A 12329-nucleotide genomic window follows, 5' to 3' on the forward strand; every position below is an offset into this window, starting at 1 on the left:
AGTGAATTGACCGTATATTTGTGGGCAAAACTCGGCAGCCAATTGCGCACAGCAGTGTCCCACAAACAGTCGTGGATTGAAAATGACCAATTTATTATTTTTTTGTTTGCTTGTTTTAGAGGGATTATTATTAGGTGTATAAATGCATGGATAACAGGACCAAATACCTATCAGGAACCTTTTAGCTCAAGTTTCACATTGCAAACATTAATTTAAGATTTTACTCCAAGAGACAATGCAACAACAGGGATTTTTCTGTCCAGTGTATATAAGAACATCTGTAGAAAGAGGAGGCCATCCATCAATCCTGCTCTGCCTCAAGACTCCAGTATCTAAATGGCCCAGATGATAGGATTAACACATAGCAAAAATGGGCTATAAAAGTGTGATTGTTGCTCAAAGATTGTGAAATTGCACAGTAACATAGAGCAGGTATGTGCAAAACAACTATTATTTTACACCCTTCATTGGTAACCTTTTTAGTCTAATATCTTTAATTTTTAAACTGGTTTTGTCCCCTTTTCCCCCCTCATATCATACCAGCTATGTAAGGCACCCACTACTGAAGCCTGATACCAGAGCTAGTGTAACGGGAGAGTGTACAGAAGCAGTCTAGATTAATTCTAGTTATCGTCTTCCCCATCCATATCTCAAGAGCTTATCCACTCCTCACTGGCTCCCAAGGCTGTTCCAGCTGAGATCAAACAGAATTTCAGATATACCCCAACTCCAGCATCTCTACAGTACATTAGATCAGCACAGGCATTGTGCCATTGGAATATTTGAGTATGTGTGTGTGTGATCTTTGTATAGATACATTTATTACAACTGTTTTCTTGAATGTCTCATCCATCCAAGCATAGAAAAACAGGAATGGGAGGAGGCCATTCAGCTCATCAAGTTAGATCTTAGAAGATCATTTACAACAACAACTTGCATTTGCATTGTGTCCTTTATGCAAGGTAGTGTCTCAGAGCACTTAATTTGGGCATTTAAACCCAATATCCTGCCCTTTCACCATACCTCTTAATACCTATTACCCGGGTATCTGGCTATCTGTCCTTTAAACGTCCTTATTGATTATGTCTCTACAGCTTTCTGGGGTAGAGCATTTTACATCTTCACAATGATCTGTGTGAAGAAATACTTCCTGACCTCAGTTCTAACTGTCTTAGTTCTGATTATAACGTTATGTCACCTTGTAATAGAAATCGGCTAGGATTGCAGGACATCATATCAACATTAATTAAATGTAAAGCACAAAAGCAAAAAAAAATCCACTTTGAAAACACACATTAGCCTGCAAAGTTTACATAGAATTACATAGAGTAATACAGTACGGAAACAGGCCATTCATACCCAAGTAGTCCATGTCTGTATCTTTATACCACTTCTCCTATTTCCCTCTCCCATACTTCCCTCATGTATGCATCAAGTTTCCTCTCAAATACATTGAAGGTTTTTGATTCCACCACAGCTCCCAGTCGTGAGTTCCATATTCTCACCACCCTCTGCGTAAAGAAGTTCCTCCTAAACTTCCTCTTGCAGAGATGTAAGCAGCTGCTGCTTTGGTTCCGCACCTCCAAATGGTGGAACCATTGCTCAATGTGTCATCGAGTATCAGTTTGGCTCAGTGGTAGCAACCTTGCCTCTGGGTCAGAGGGTTGTGAGTTCAAATCCAACGTTGGGACTTAAACTCGCATAGTCAAGCTGATATTCCAATAGCGGTGCTATTCAAAAATAGAAGGGAATTTCTCCCCGTGTCTTGGACAACAAGCCCCCAAATAAAATGGTTACTCACTCTAGGCGTATTGTGGAACATTGCTATGTGCAATTGTACTGCCGCATTTGCCTACAAATACACAGTCACTCCATTTCACAGTAATTCCTGTGAAGTACTTTGAGATGTCCTTCCGACATGATAAGACCCTATACCAAATGCAAGGATTATTATTATTATTAGATCTGCCACTGGCTACCTTATATAATGGGCTCATCGAAAAATCAGATGTGGTGATTCGGGCTGTTGTATCTGTGATGTTTTCCATTCCTAACTGGCAACAAAAGTCACCTGCTCAACAGTATGTTGAGCCATCTGCAGAGAGACCATTTAAGGTTAATTAGATTCTTGTTTAATAAATGAACTCATGCATTCCATGGTGCAATCTGTACAGCTTATTGAATGCCAGGCACAGGCAATTTGATAGTTAAAATGCTTGCAGCTCACTTTCATCTACAGGCCAATTACTGTACCTGAGGTTGTACCGTCTGGTTGGGATGTCAAGGTTATAGAAATAATTTGCTGCTCACTTCTATTTGGTAGGGAGAGGAAGGATGGAAGAGGGAAAAGCATTGTTATTTCAGCAAGGGCATTACATTTGTCCAAACCAAAGAACCATCAAGAAGTGAGAATGTGCATTAGGTGGCATAAGGGTCCACAGGAGATGTTTAAGCAAACAATAAATATTCAAACAATCTGGCACAGTTGGTCGCCCTCTGAATCAGAAAGATGTGAGTTCAAGCCCCAAGTGAGGACAACGAGTGTATAGTCTAAGCTGACCCTCCGGTGTTGTGCTGGGGGAGTGCTGGATTGTCAGAGATTCTATACCTCGGATAAGGCATTGACACGAGGTTCAGTCTGTCTTTTCATTTGGGGGTTAAAGATCCCAAACATTATTCCAAGTGAGAAGAGAGTTTATTTTACCTTCAAATACACAGTCAAATCATGTTCAGTAAATACTGTGAAGCTCTTTGAGACATATCAAAGATGTGATAAGACACAATATCAAATGTGAGGATTATTATTGTAGAAAATGATGTCGAAGAAAGGAAAATGACAATATAAATAATGCTTGACAAGGCAATGAGCACCTCAGTAGGTAAAATATGCATCCTATAGATGATCCTGTGAACATCACACTGACCTGTGAGAGCCTCATCAGTAACAACATGGTGAATGTGAAGACGATCCTGAACGGAGCCAGAGCCTTCTGCTTTGAGGAAAACTAGATCTCCCGTTGGAGCTGATGTTTTGCAAGTCATGCAACATTCACAAACTTCTCTGAAGGAGACCAACCTTAATTATTTTTACAAAGCGAGGCGCTATCAACACTGCTGTTTTCCTTCTTAACCCCCACTTGCACCCATAAAATTAGTCAATTTTATTCTTATTCAATTATTCAATCCTATTCGACCATGCCTACAATCAGGTCACCTCCCCCTCCCCTCGGCGCCATGCTCTGCCACTGTCAAGTACTTTGGGACGCTACCCTGCATGAGGGCACTATATAAATGCAAGTTGTTGTAGTTGTCAATGCTGAAGATGCAACTTGCATTTTGCAGGACAATTTTGCAGGACAAACATTATTCAAAGTGAGAAGGGAATTTATTTTACCTACAAATACACAGTCAAATCATTTTCAGTAAATCCTGTGAAGCTCTTTGAGCCATACCGAAGATGTGATAAGACACATTTCCTTACTCTCTTACTCAAATCCCACTCAATATTGTGCAAATATATCAAAGTTTGATAGCTTGTTTGGAAATTGTGAAAACTGGCAAAATGCCTTTGCTTGCTGCCCACATCTGGTACTCACGTGTTTCACCCCTATTTGAATAGGGATTTTTATTTGGGCTTGGATGCCAACAATTGCCATTGACGTTACTCCTTTAATCCTAGTCATGTTCCCATTAGTTCATATTGCACATTAGGACCAAAATAGCAGTCTCCAACAAAGTGAAATGTTACACTTCAGCAGTGGAATCACAGGCAAAGCATTAGAGTTATTTGTACTCTCGTCACTCTGTCTAATGTTCCAGGGCCTCTCCTGATCTAGTAGTATTATCAGTCACATCTTTTCACCCTTTGAAGCAAGTTAATACAGAGGCGAGCGGTTGTATGCACACACGTTTCATTAAACAAAAAGAAACAGTATACTCATAGTTGGATTCATACAACTCAAGGATATTGTTGATTTAGCATCAGTATTACAATGATTTGGGGTCCTGCTCTAAAAGGAGGCAATGCTTCAGATGAGAGATTAAATTGGCATCCCATCTGCTTCGCTATGTGCTTGTGGCCCATGGCATTCATTCCAAAGAACAGGAGAAGGATCTGAGAGTAAATGAAATATTCACTTACAGGCTTGCAAGTTCAGATAAGACAATCTAGGTACTTGGTAAAAAGATCATTCATCTGCTGCTGGCCAACTTGTTAGGCTAGTCTGTGACCACTTCATAAACTGAACTACAATATTGTGAAACAAAACCAGAGATCGCTGGGAAGACTCAGCAGGTCAGGCAGCATCTATGGAGAAAGGACAGTGGAAAGTGACTGCTGAGTGTTCCCAGCGATCCCTGTTTTTGTTTCAGATTTCCAACACCTACAGTATTTTGTGTTTTACATTTCATTCAGTTGTGTTTTGGAAGATTATCGAAACAAAACTGAACTTGTGAAAAAAAAATGACCCTCCTACAATGCCTCCCACATCAGGATGATGTCTCAAATACTTAACAAGATATACTACTGTATACAGTAGAGGTACTTTGCATTTGTTGAACAATGTGACAGCTAATTTGCCCATGGCAATATAGTAAGTATATTTTGCATTTGATATAACACCTCACCATATCATTGAGATCCTACAAACAGTCATGAAGTTAATGACCAATTTTATCTGGTCAAATAATTTGTAATAATTCTTTAACAATAGTTTGATTCACAATAATTCAGTCCTCCAGCACATTAGGCTCGTCATTAGATCACAGTTGTGTTCAGGTAGCTGATTTTATGTAGGCAAAAGTCTGAGCGGGGAAATATGCTGTGGGAAACAAAAGGATAGATAAACAAAAAGGGATGAAAGAGAATAGAAAGAAAGAGAGGCATAGGCTGCCCAAACCAGATGCAGACAAAGCGATTAGCCATAAGCTTGAAGAAGGAAAGAGATACGAATACGGAAATCAGACAGAAGAAAGCCAGAGAGAATGAGATAAGCAAAGCAGACAGAAAAGCTACATGAAAGAGCAAATTAATTATTGTTAATGTGTCCTCAGTATACTATGCCAAAATCAAAACTCAATTCAGTCTTGTGCTTTTGGCACAGTTGTCACAGATTGATTTCATATTTGTATTAATGCACTTCAAAACTAATAAATAATATTGACATTGGAGAAGGGACTGCATTCCATGGCAATGTCCCAAAGTGTTGGACACAGTAAGTTACATTGAGGTGGGGTGACCGTTAATGTGTAGGCAAATGTAGTATCAACATCCCCAAAACAGAAAAGAGATGACCAAATTAATTTCAACAAGGTGGGAATTGTGGCCAGGACATCAGGAGAGCGCCCTGCTCTTTGAAATCCATTTATTTATGACCACCTGACACACCTCAAACCCAGGCACTTCAGTTAGTAAAATGGTTGCTGGTTGCAAGAGCACCAAATCTGCTGCAGTGCTGGACTTCTTCAATGCAGCTTTCATACTCTGACAACTTGTCAAGTGGGTTCATCTTAATCGATAATAAATACAATCCAACTTCCTGCACGTCTTAATTACTTTGGTGCCTTCGTTAAGGGAGAGAACAGAGTCTTGAGATGTAATCATAATATTCGTGGCTGGGGAATTTCAAAATCTAATTTTGGTTATCTGATTGTTATAATAAATGGTTCTTGTCTATTAGGCGGGAGATTTGGGTTCGTAATTAAATTAGTCACAACTGGGACTTGGATCACAAAAAATTAAATCAAAACTTTTTTTCAATAGATTAAAGATGAATGAATCAGCAATCTTTAGCGCAGCACGCATGGTAAAAGGGCTTCATTATTAACTTGCATTTTTGTAAGACAAAACTTATCAAAAGGGCTTCACAGTAATTATTGTACAAAGACTGTTTTTTGTAGCAGGGTTTTTGTAGGAAAGACACAACAGCTGTCAGCCTTCCCAACTCTTCCCTCCACAAGCTGCAGATCACCCAGAACTCGCAGCTCGTGTCCTCTCCCGCACCAGGCTCCGTGACCCTATCACCGTCATCCTTGCCCGGCTTACTGGCTCCCCACCCCCAAAGGATAGAGTTAAAAATCCTTGTCCTCATCTTCAAGGTCCTCTATGGCCTTGCTCCTTCCTATCTCTGTGACTTGCAAACCCCATATCAACCTGTCCGCTCCCTCCGCTCAGCAGGTTCCTGCTCCACGTCTCCCGCTTAGGCCGCCCACCATCGGCGTTCGGACCTTCAGCCTCTCTGCCCCCAACCTTTGGAAGTCCATCCCACAGTTCCTTCGCCTTGCTCGGGTCCAAATCCCTGACTGTCCAGTGCCTTGGGATGTCTTCCCAACATGAAAGGCACTATACAAATCTAATTTGTTATTGTTGTCAGGCTAATTTCTGGCACTCACCTCGCAAGCGAGAGGACATGGGTTTGATTCCTGGGTCAGGTGAAACGTTAGGCAAGTTTTCTTACTCTACACACCTCTAGGAGTAGCAGTAAATAGGAGCCCGGTTGTCAGTCGATTGGTGGATCACTTTTGCGGGGTAATCATACCGTAAAAAAAATTAAATAAAATAAATAACAAAAAATATTAATTTGGTCACTCAATCCATGACTGTTTCTGGGACACAGCTGTGCGCAATTGGCTGCTGCGTTTCGCCCACAAAATATACAATCGATTCACTTTGTAGTATGTTCTGTGAAGCGCTTTGAGCCGTCTCGAAAAAATGTGCTATATCCAATGCAAGGATTATTATTATTCATGAGCCTTACGCTCAGTCACATTTCCCTAAGATGTGTAAAGTATTGGCTCCAAAGATACACAATCAATTAGGATGATTAAAAAGGCTATCGATAGATAGAAAAAGAGAGGCAGAAAGACAGAGAGAGAGAGAGAGAGAGACGTTTCTATTGAGAACACTGCAGTTGAAGGTGCCATCCTTCAGATGAGACAATCAACCAAGTTTTGCCTGCAAAATCGACAGACACCACATTTTACAATATCTTGTGTGAAGCACTCTGAGGCATCCTCACAATGTGAGAGTGAGTATACCAAATGCAAGAATTGTTATTTATTATCCAGGCATATATATAATCATCCTTGCATTCAATAATAGGGCCTGCAATGTTGAAACATCTCAAAGAACAATGACTATAATGTGCTAATTATCAACTATACAACAAAATTGACACCCAATATCTATTCTGAATGACAAATCAAAGCCTGTTTTGAGGCTGAACACCATCTTGCTGCTGGTTCTTAAACTGGTTTGAATTTACTGAATAAGAAAGAAAATTTACTTAATAAATAACCTAGGCTCTATTAATAGCAACAGCTTTGCTCCAGGGTACTTGTAAACTGCACGTTTGAATATGTATAATCTCTTCTGCATTTTAAAAGAAAATACAAAATCAGATGAAAAAAAGTAATGTCAAATTAAAGTGATCAAATATAACAAGCCTCCACTAATGCATCTATAAACCACTTCAGCAAGCTAAAATATGACTGTAATATGCTCTTATCTAGCAAAACAGAGGTTACTCTTTTCCTCTCAGATTAAGGTTTTATGAAGGTTGCAATAGAGATGGCAAGCTCTTAGCAAATATGCTTGGAAAAAAAGGGCTAAAGTTAGCATTGACTCAATTAAAATAAATGAATATTTTTATCCCATTACCTATTACCCATCTGAAATAAATGCAGCCTCATGGCTGTTTTGGGGACGTGACTTTGAGCAAATTGACTGCTACGTTTGCCCACGAAACAATCACTGCACTTTACAATATATCCTGTAAAGCGCTTTGTACCATCCGCTCAGTGTGAAAGGCGCCCTATCAAATGCAAAGATTATTATTATTATTTTATTATTGTTTGATCCTGACCTGCTATAGATTTCTAGCATTTTGTTTTTTCTGTTTCAAATTTTCAACACCTACACATTTCATTTGAACTCGACTGCAGACAGGTGAGCTGCATTGGGTGTCAATCTGCAGTGAATGTGCAGAAGCAGATTAATATTAGCTTTTCCATTATTGGTATGTATGCCCATTATATTCGGGCTGGCCGCATGCTAAGGTAAACACAGACTGGACAGATGTTAGCAACTTACAAAAAATTATAGAAATAATAAATGCAATGCAGTAAAGGACTCTTTTATTGCAAACAATAAAAGACAGATAAATAAATGTTGAACTGCTGTTTGGGGGTATTGTTTGCAGTAAAGCTCCTGGTCATTAATAACGTTATATTGAAATAGGTGAGGAAACAACTTGTCAGTAATGAAATATTGAACCGTGTAAATATCCTGCCACTTTTTCGGTGCCCAAAATTGCAGTCAGTCTTTGACAACTATGTAGCCCATTGCATTTTGCACTTTTTTCATGTTTATAAACCATGTTCAAGTAAAGTGATGTTTTAAATGCTCAGGTTACACAAAAAAAATACAGTCATTTCACTTTAGTGTATCTTCTTAAGCAATTTGATGTGAAAGTGCTAATATCAAATGTAAGGATTATTATTAGTTTACCCAATACAAATCTTGCCCATTAGTCAGACTGCAGAATTCTTTGCTTAGATTTCTTAAAGAAAGCTGAGATTTTTTTTTGTCTTCTACTGGATTATCCAAATCCAAATTTATCCTTAAATAACAATGTACTGGCTATTCCTCTCAAACAATGTCTGCCGTTTGCCTACATGATGGATGAAAGCTCACCTGCCAGAGTGGGGCAGATAAGGTAGGGGATAAGAAACAGGCCAGTGTTCCCTGACCAAAGGGAGTGGCTGGGTTGATAGGGTTATACGAGGTTACAAAGGTAGAATGGAGCAAGACCGTGGAGGGATTTAGAGGAGAGAACAAGGTCCATGAAATCGAGCCACTGGCAAATGGAGAGCCAGTGGAGCTGAACGAGGATGGGATGATTGGCTCGTGGTGTGGGAAATGAAATGTGCTGCAGAGTTCTGGATAGTCTGAAGCTTGTGGTGGGGAAGAGTAAGCTGATAAAGCATGTTTCTTTTTACATGAAAGACGCAATATAAATTCAAGTTGTCGTTGCTGTTTTGAATTGGGTGGGGGGGGGGGGAATCAAGGTGCTTTCAAACCACTGCCTTTTGTTGCCCTTTCCAAGAAAATAAGACATTGAAACACAGTTAACAAAGATGAGTAATGGAATACAGGGAAGTGCTTCCAAGCTTATTGGTCAGGCTTCGTTTCCTTTGCTTGTGACAGTCTGGCAATGAATGCATTTTGTGTGTCAGACATGAACAGAAATTGTTTCTGCTGAACTAATGGCTTCGAAGGACTGCAATAAATAAAAGGTATCAGTCTTCTCCATTGACTTATTTATTGTTACAGACAATTGACTAGTTGTGTCCCTATATTTTGCATATGATAATGTCCCTTGAAGTAACGTGTTCAAAATTTTAAAAGTTAGCAAGAAAATGGATAAAAATTAAGATGACATAAAATGGCAAGTTTAGCACCAGTCCACAGAGATTCTCTGTAATGATTCTCTTGTCCACTCGTCCATATGTTCGTCACCTCACGATTCAACTTTTCAAATGCCCTCTTCACAGGCTCCCCAGTTCCACCATGTACAAGATCTAGCTGATCCAAAACTCTGCCACCTGCATACTCACCCACACTAAACTCCATACCCCCATCACACCAGTAACCAGTAACTGGCTCCCTATCGCTGAACGGATCAATTTCAAGATCATACACATTTTCAAATCCCTTCATGCTCTGGCACCTCCATACTTCTCCGACCTGCTTATCCCTCAACCCACTACCTTTGCTCGACTGGCTCCGACCTTCTGCATGTCCCTCATGCCCTCCGTTCCACCATCAGTGGTCACACTTTCATCCACTACGCTCCGAAACTCTGGAACACTCTCCCTCTGTTCCTTCACCTTGCCTTTTCCTTCCCCATCTTCAGGTCACACCCGATGACCTTCCTCTTGAACCGAGCCTACAGTCACCTCTCCCCACCCCAGCTTGGCATCATGCCCCACCACTGTCAAGAGTTCTGGGACACTACACTACTTTAGGAGTGCTGTCTAAATGCAAGCTGTTACTGCTGTTCAAAATTTTACCCAGAGAACTGAGTGATGGAGCAGCTCTGAACATTATGTTGTCACATATGGAACTCAGATTACAACTCAGATCAGAACTTTCCTTTCTGTTTTCAAAAAAACTACATCCCTTTAAATCCATGTTAACATTCATTCAGTTTTTTTTAAATCACCCTAATTGAAGAGTCAAGGTCAGTAATTCATTAAGAATGCCCCTAAAAAAGAATGAGAATGGCCCATTTCCTGAGGATAATTCTGCGTAGAGATTTCCTAAATGCATCAAACAAAAGCTCTATAGAATTCTCCTTTCCCCATCATATCATCCTACCTGAGCTAGATAGCCTGCTTGGACTTACCTTATTTCTGTAATCATCAATATGAAGACTTGGATTATGTCTTCTCTCAAACAAGGTAGAAAAGAATCACACAATGTAGCAATAAAGAAAAAGACCATCTAGCCCCACAGACATGCACTGGTGTTTCACTCTTTAAGAACCATCTTTAAGAACCACTCTCACATTCCTGCTCACTCCTCATAAACTTTAATATTCCTCTCTCAATACAGAAAAGTATCGGAAAAGTAAGTGACATGAGGTTGGTTTCCAAAAGTCTGGATGAGGAACATGGGGACTTGCAGGTTTATAGTCCAATGAGAGAATGAGTTACAGTAGAAAATAGGGTGATAAGTTGGATTTCAACACAGTGAGAGAAGAGAAAAAGTGTAGGTGGTGTGTTGCAAATGCGTTGGGAACAAGAGAGAAAGGACTGGTAAAGCAATCATGACAGAATTATCAATAAAATAGACAGAACAAATTGTGACAGTAAGAGAGAGATAGGTGGCGATGGAGGCCAGAGGTGAAGGAACAATCATTGAACAGACAATAAGCCCTTTCTTGTGTCCTGCTCGTGAAAACAAGAGAAGTGTTGGAAGCACCTCATCAGGGAGTATTCAGGATATAGACCAAATTGCAGCATTAAGTTGTTGAAAGGAATAAAAACGGTCATTATGAAAAAGAAAGCAGATTCTTTTGGAAGATCCTTTAGCATTGAGGGGATGAGCGAATTTCATTTGAGATGTAGGGATAATGAGGTCCAACATGTCAATACCAGATGGATTTAGATTGGAGCCACTGAAGATAAGAAGTGACAGTAGGTGCTGGCTAAACTTGCGAGACACAGAAACTATGATTTTGTGGAATTGCAAAGAACAAGAGCATCACAACTCCGCAATAGACATGGAGGAGGTCAAGTTGTAATGAATCAGTCACTGAACTACAGGGAGATTGAAGCTTGCATGCACTGAGGGCATAAGATTTGAAGGGAGTTGATGAAAGTAGACTGGTATCAGAAGCAAGAGAGTGAATCGTGTCATATGATGAGCAAAGGAAATCATTAAAGCATGGAAGGAATGGCTTGCTGGAGGGGTAGGAAGACAACATTTAACTTATATTTCCGATAAGATTGCACTTACCAGTTCTAGTAGTGGACTTAGAAAATTTACACAGTAAGTTAAAGATCCAGTATAGGTTACAGATACTGCATGCATCATTACCAATGGCTATACAGTCAAACCTGTCTTTAACAACCAACAACAACAACAAAATTACATTTGTAAAGCGCCTTTCATGTCAGGAGGACGTCCCAAGGCTCTGGACAGACAGAGTTATGTATCCAAGCTGGGGGTCAGGGTAGGAAGGGTAGAGGGCAGGGGGGGAAGAGGAGGGTCTTGAGATGGGTCTTGAAGGTGGCAAGGGAGGGGGTGAGGCGGAGGGACTGTGGGATGGAGTTCCAGAGGGTGGGGGCTGGACCAAAGTCAAACTACTCAGGGGACTGGGCCAAAGTCACCCTTTATATAAGGGTGACTTCTGAGTTAGGGTTTGTTGGTGTGTTTTATTTATATAATAATAATCCTTGCATTTAATATAGCACTTTTCACGTCGGGAGGATGACCCAAACCAATCACAGAACACACTGTAAAGTGAATTGACTGAATATTTGTGGGCGAACGCGGCAGCCAATTGCACACAGCAATGTCCCACAAACAGTCGTAGATTGAAAATGACCAATTTTGTTATTGTTTTTGGTTTTTTGGAGGGAGTATTATTAGGCGTGCAGAGTAAGGAAACTTGCCCAAGGTTTCGCCCTGCCTGGAATTGAACTCAGGTCTCTCGCTTGCAAAGCGAGTGCTCTAACCACTGAGCTACAGGACTCCGTGGCTGTGGCTGTTCCAAGGTGGTTATTAATAGAGCTGGTTGCTTGAACAGGCTTGACTCTATGTT

Source organism: Callorhinchus milii, unplaced genomic scaffold (genome assembly GCF_018977255.1).
Source record: "Callorhinchus milii isolate IMCB2004 unplaced genomic scaffold, IMCB_Cmil_1.0 Scaffold5, whole genome shotgun sequence".
Classification (NCBI taxonomy): Eukaryota; Metazoa; Chordata; class Chondrichthyes; order Chimaeriformes; family Callorhinchidae; genus Callorhinchus; species Callorhinchus milii.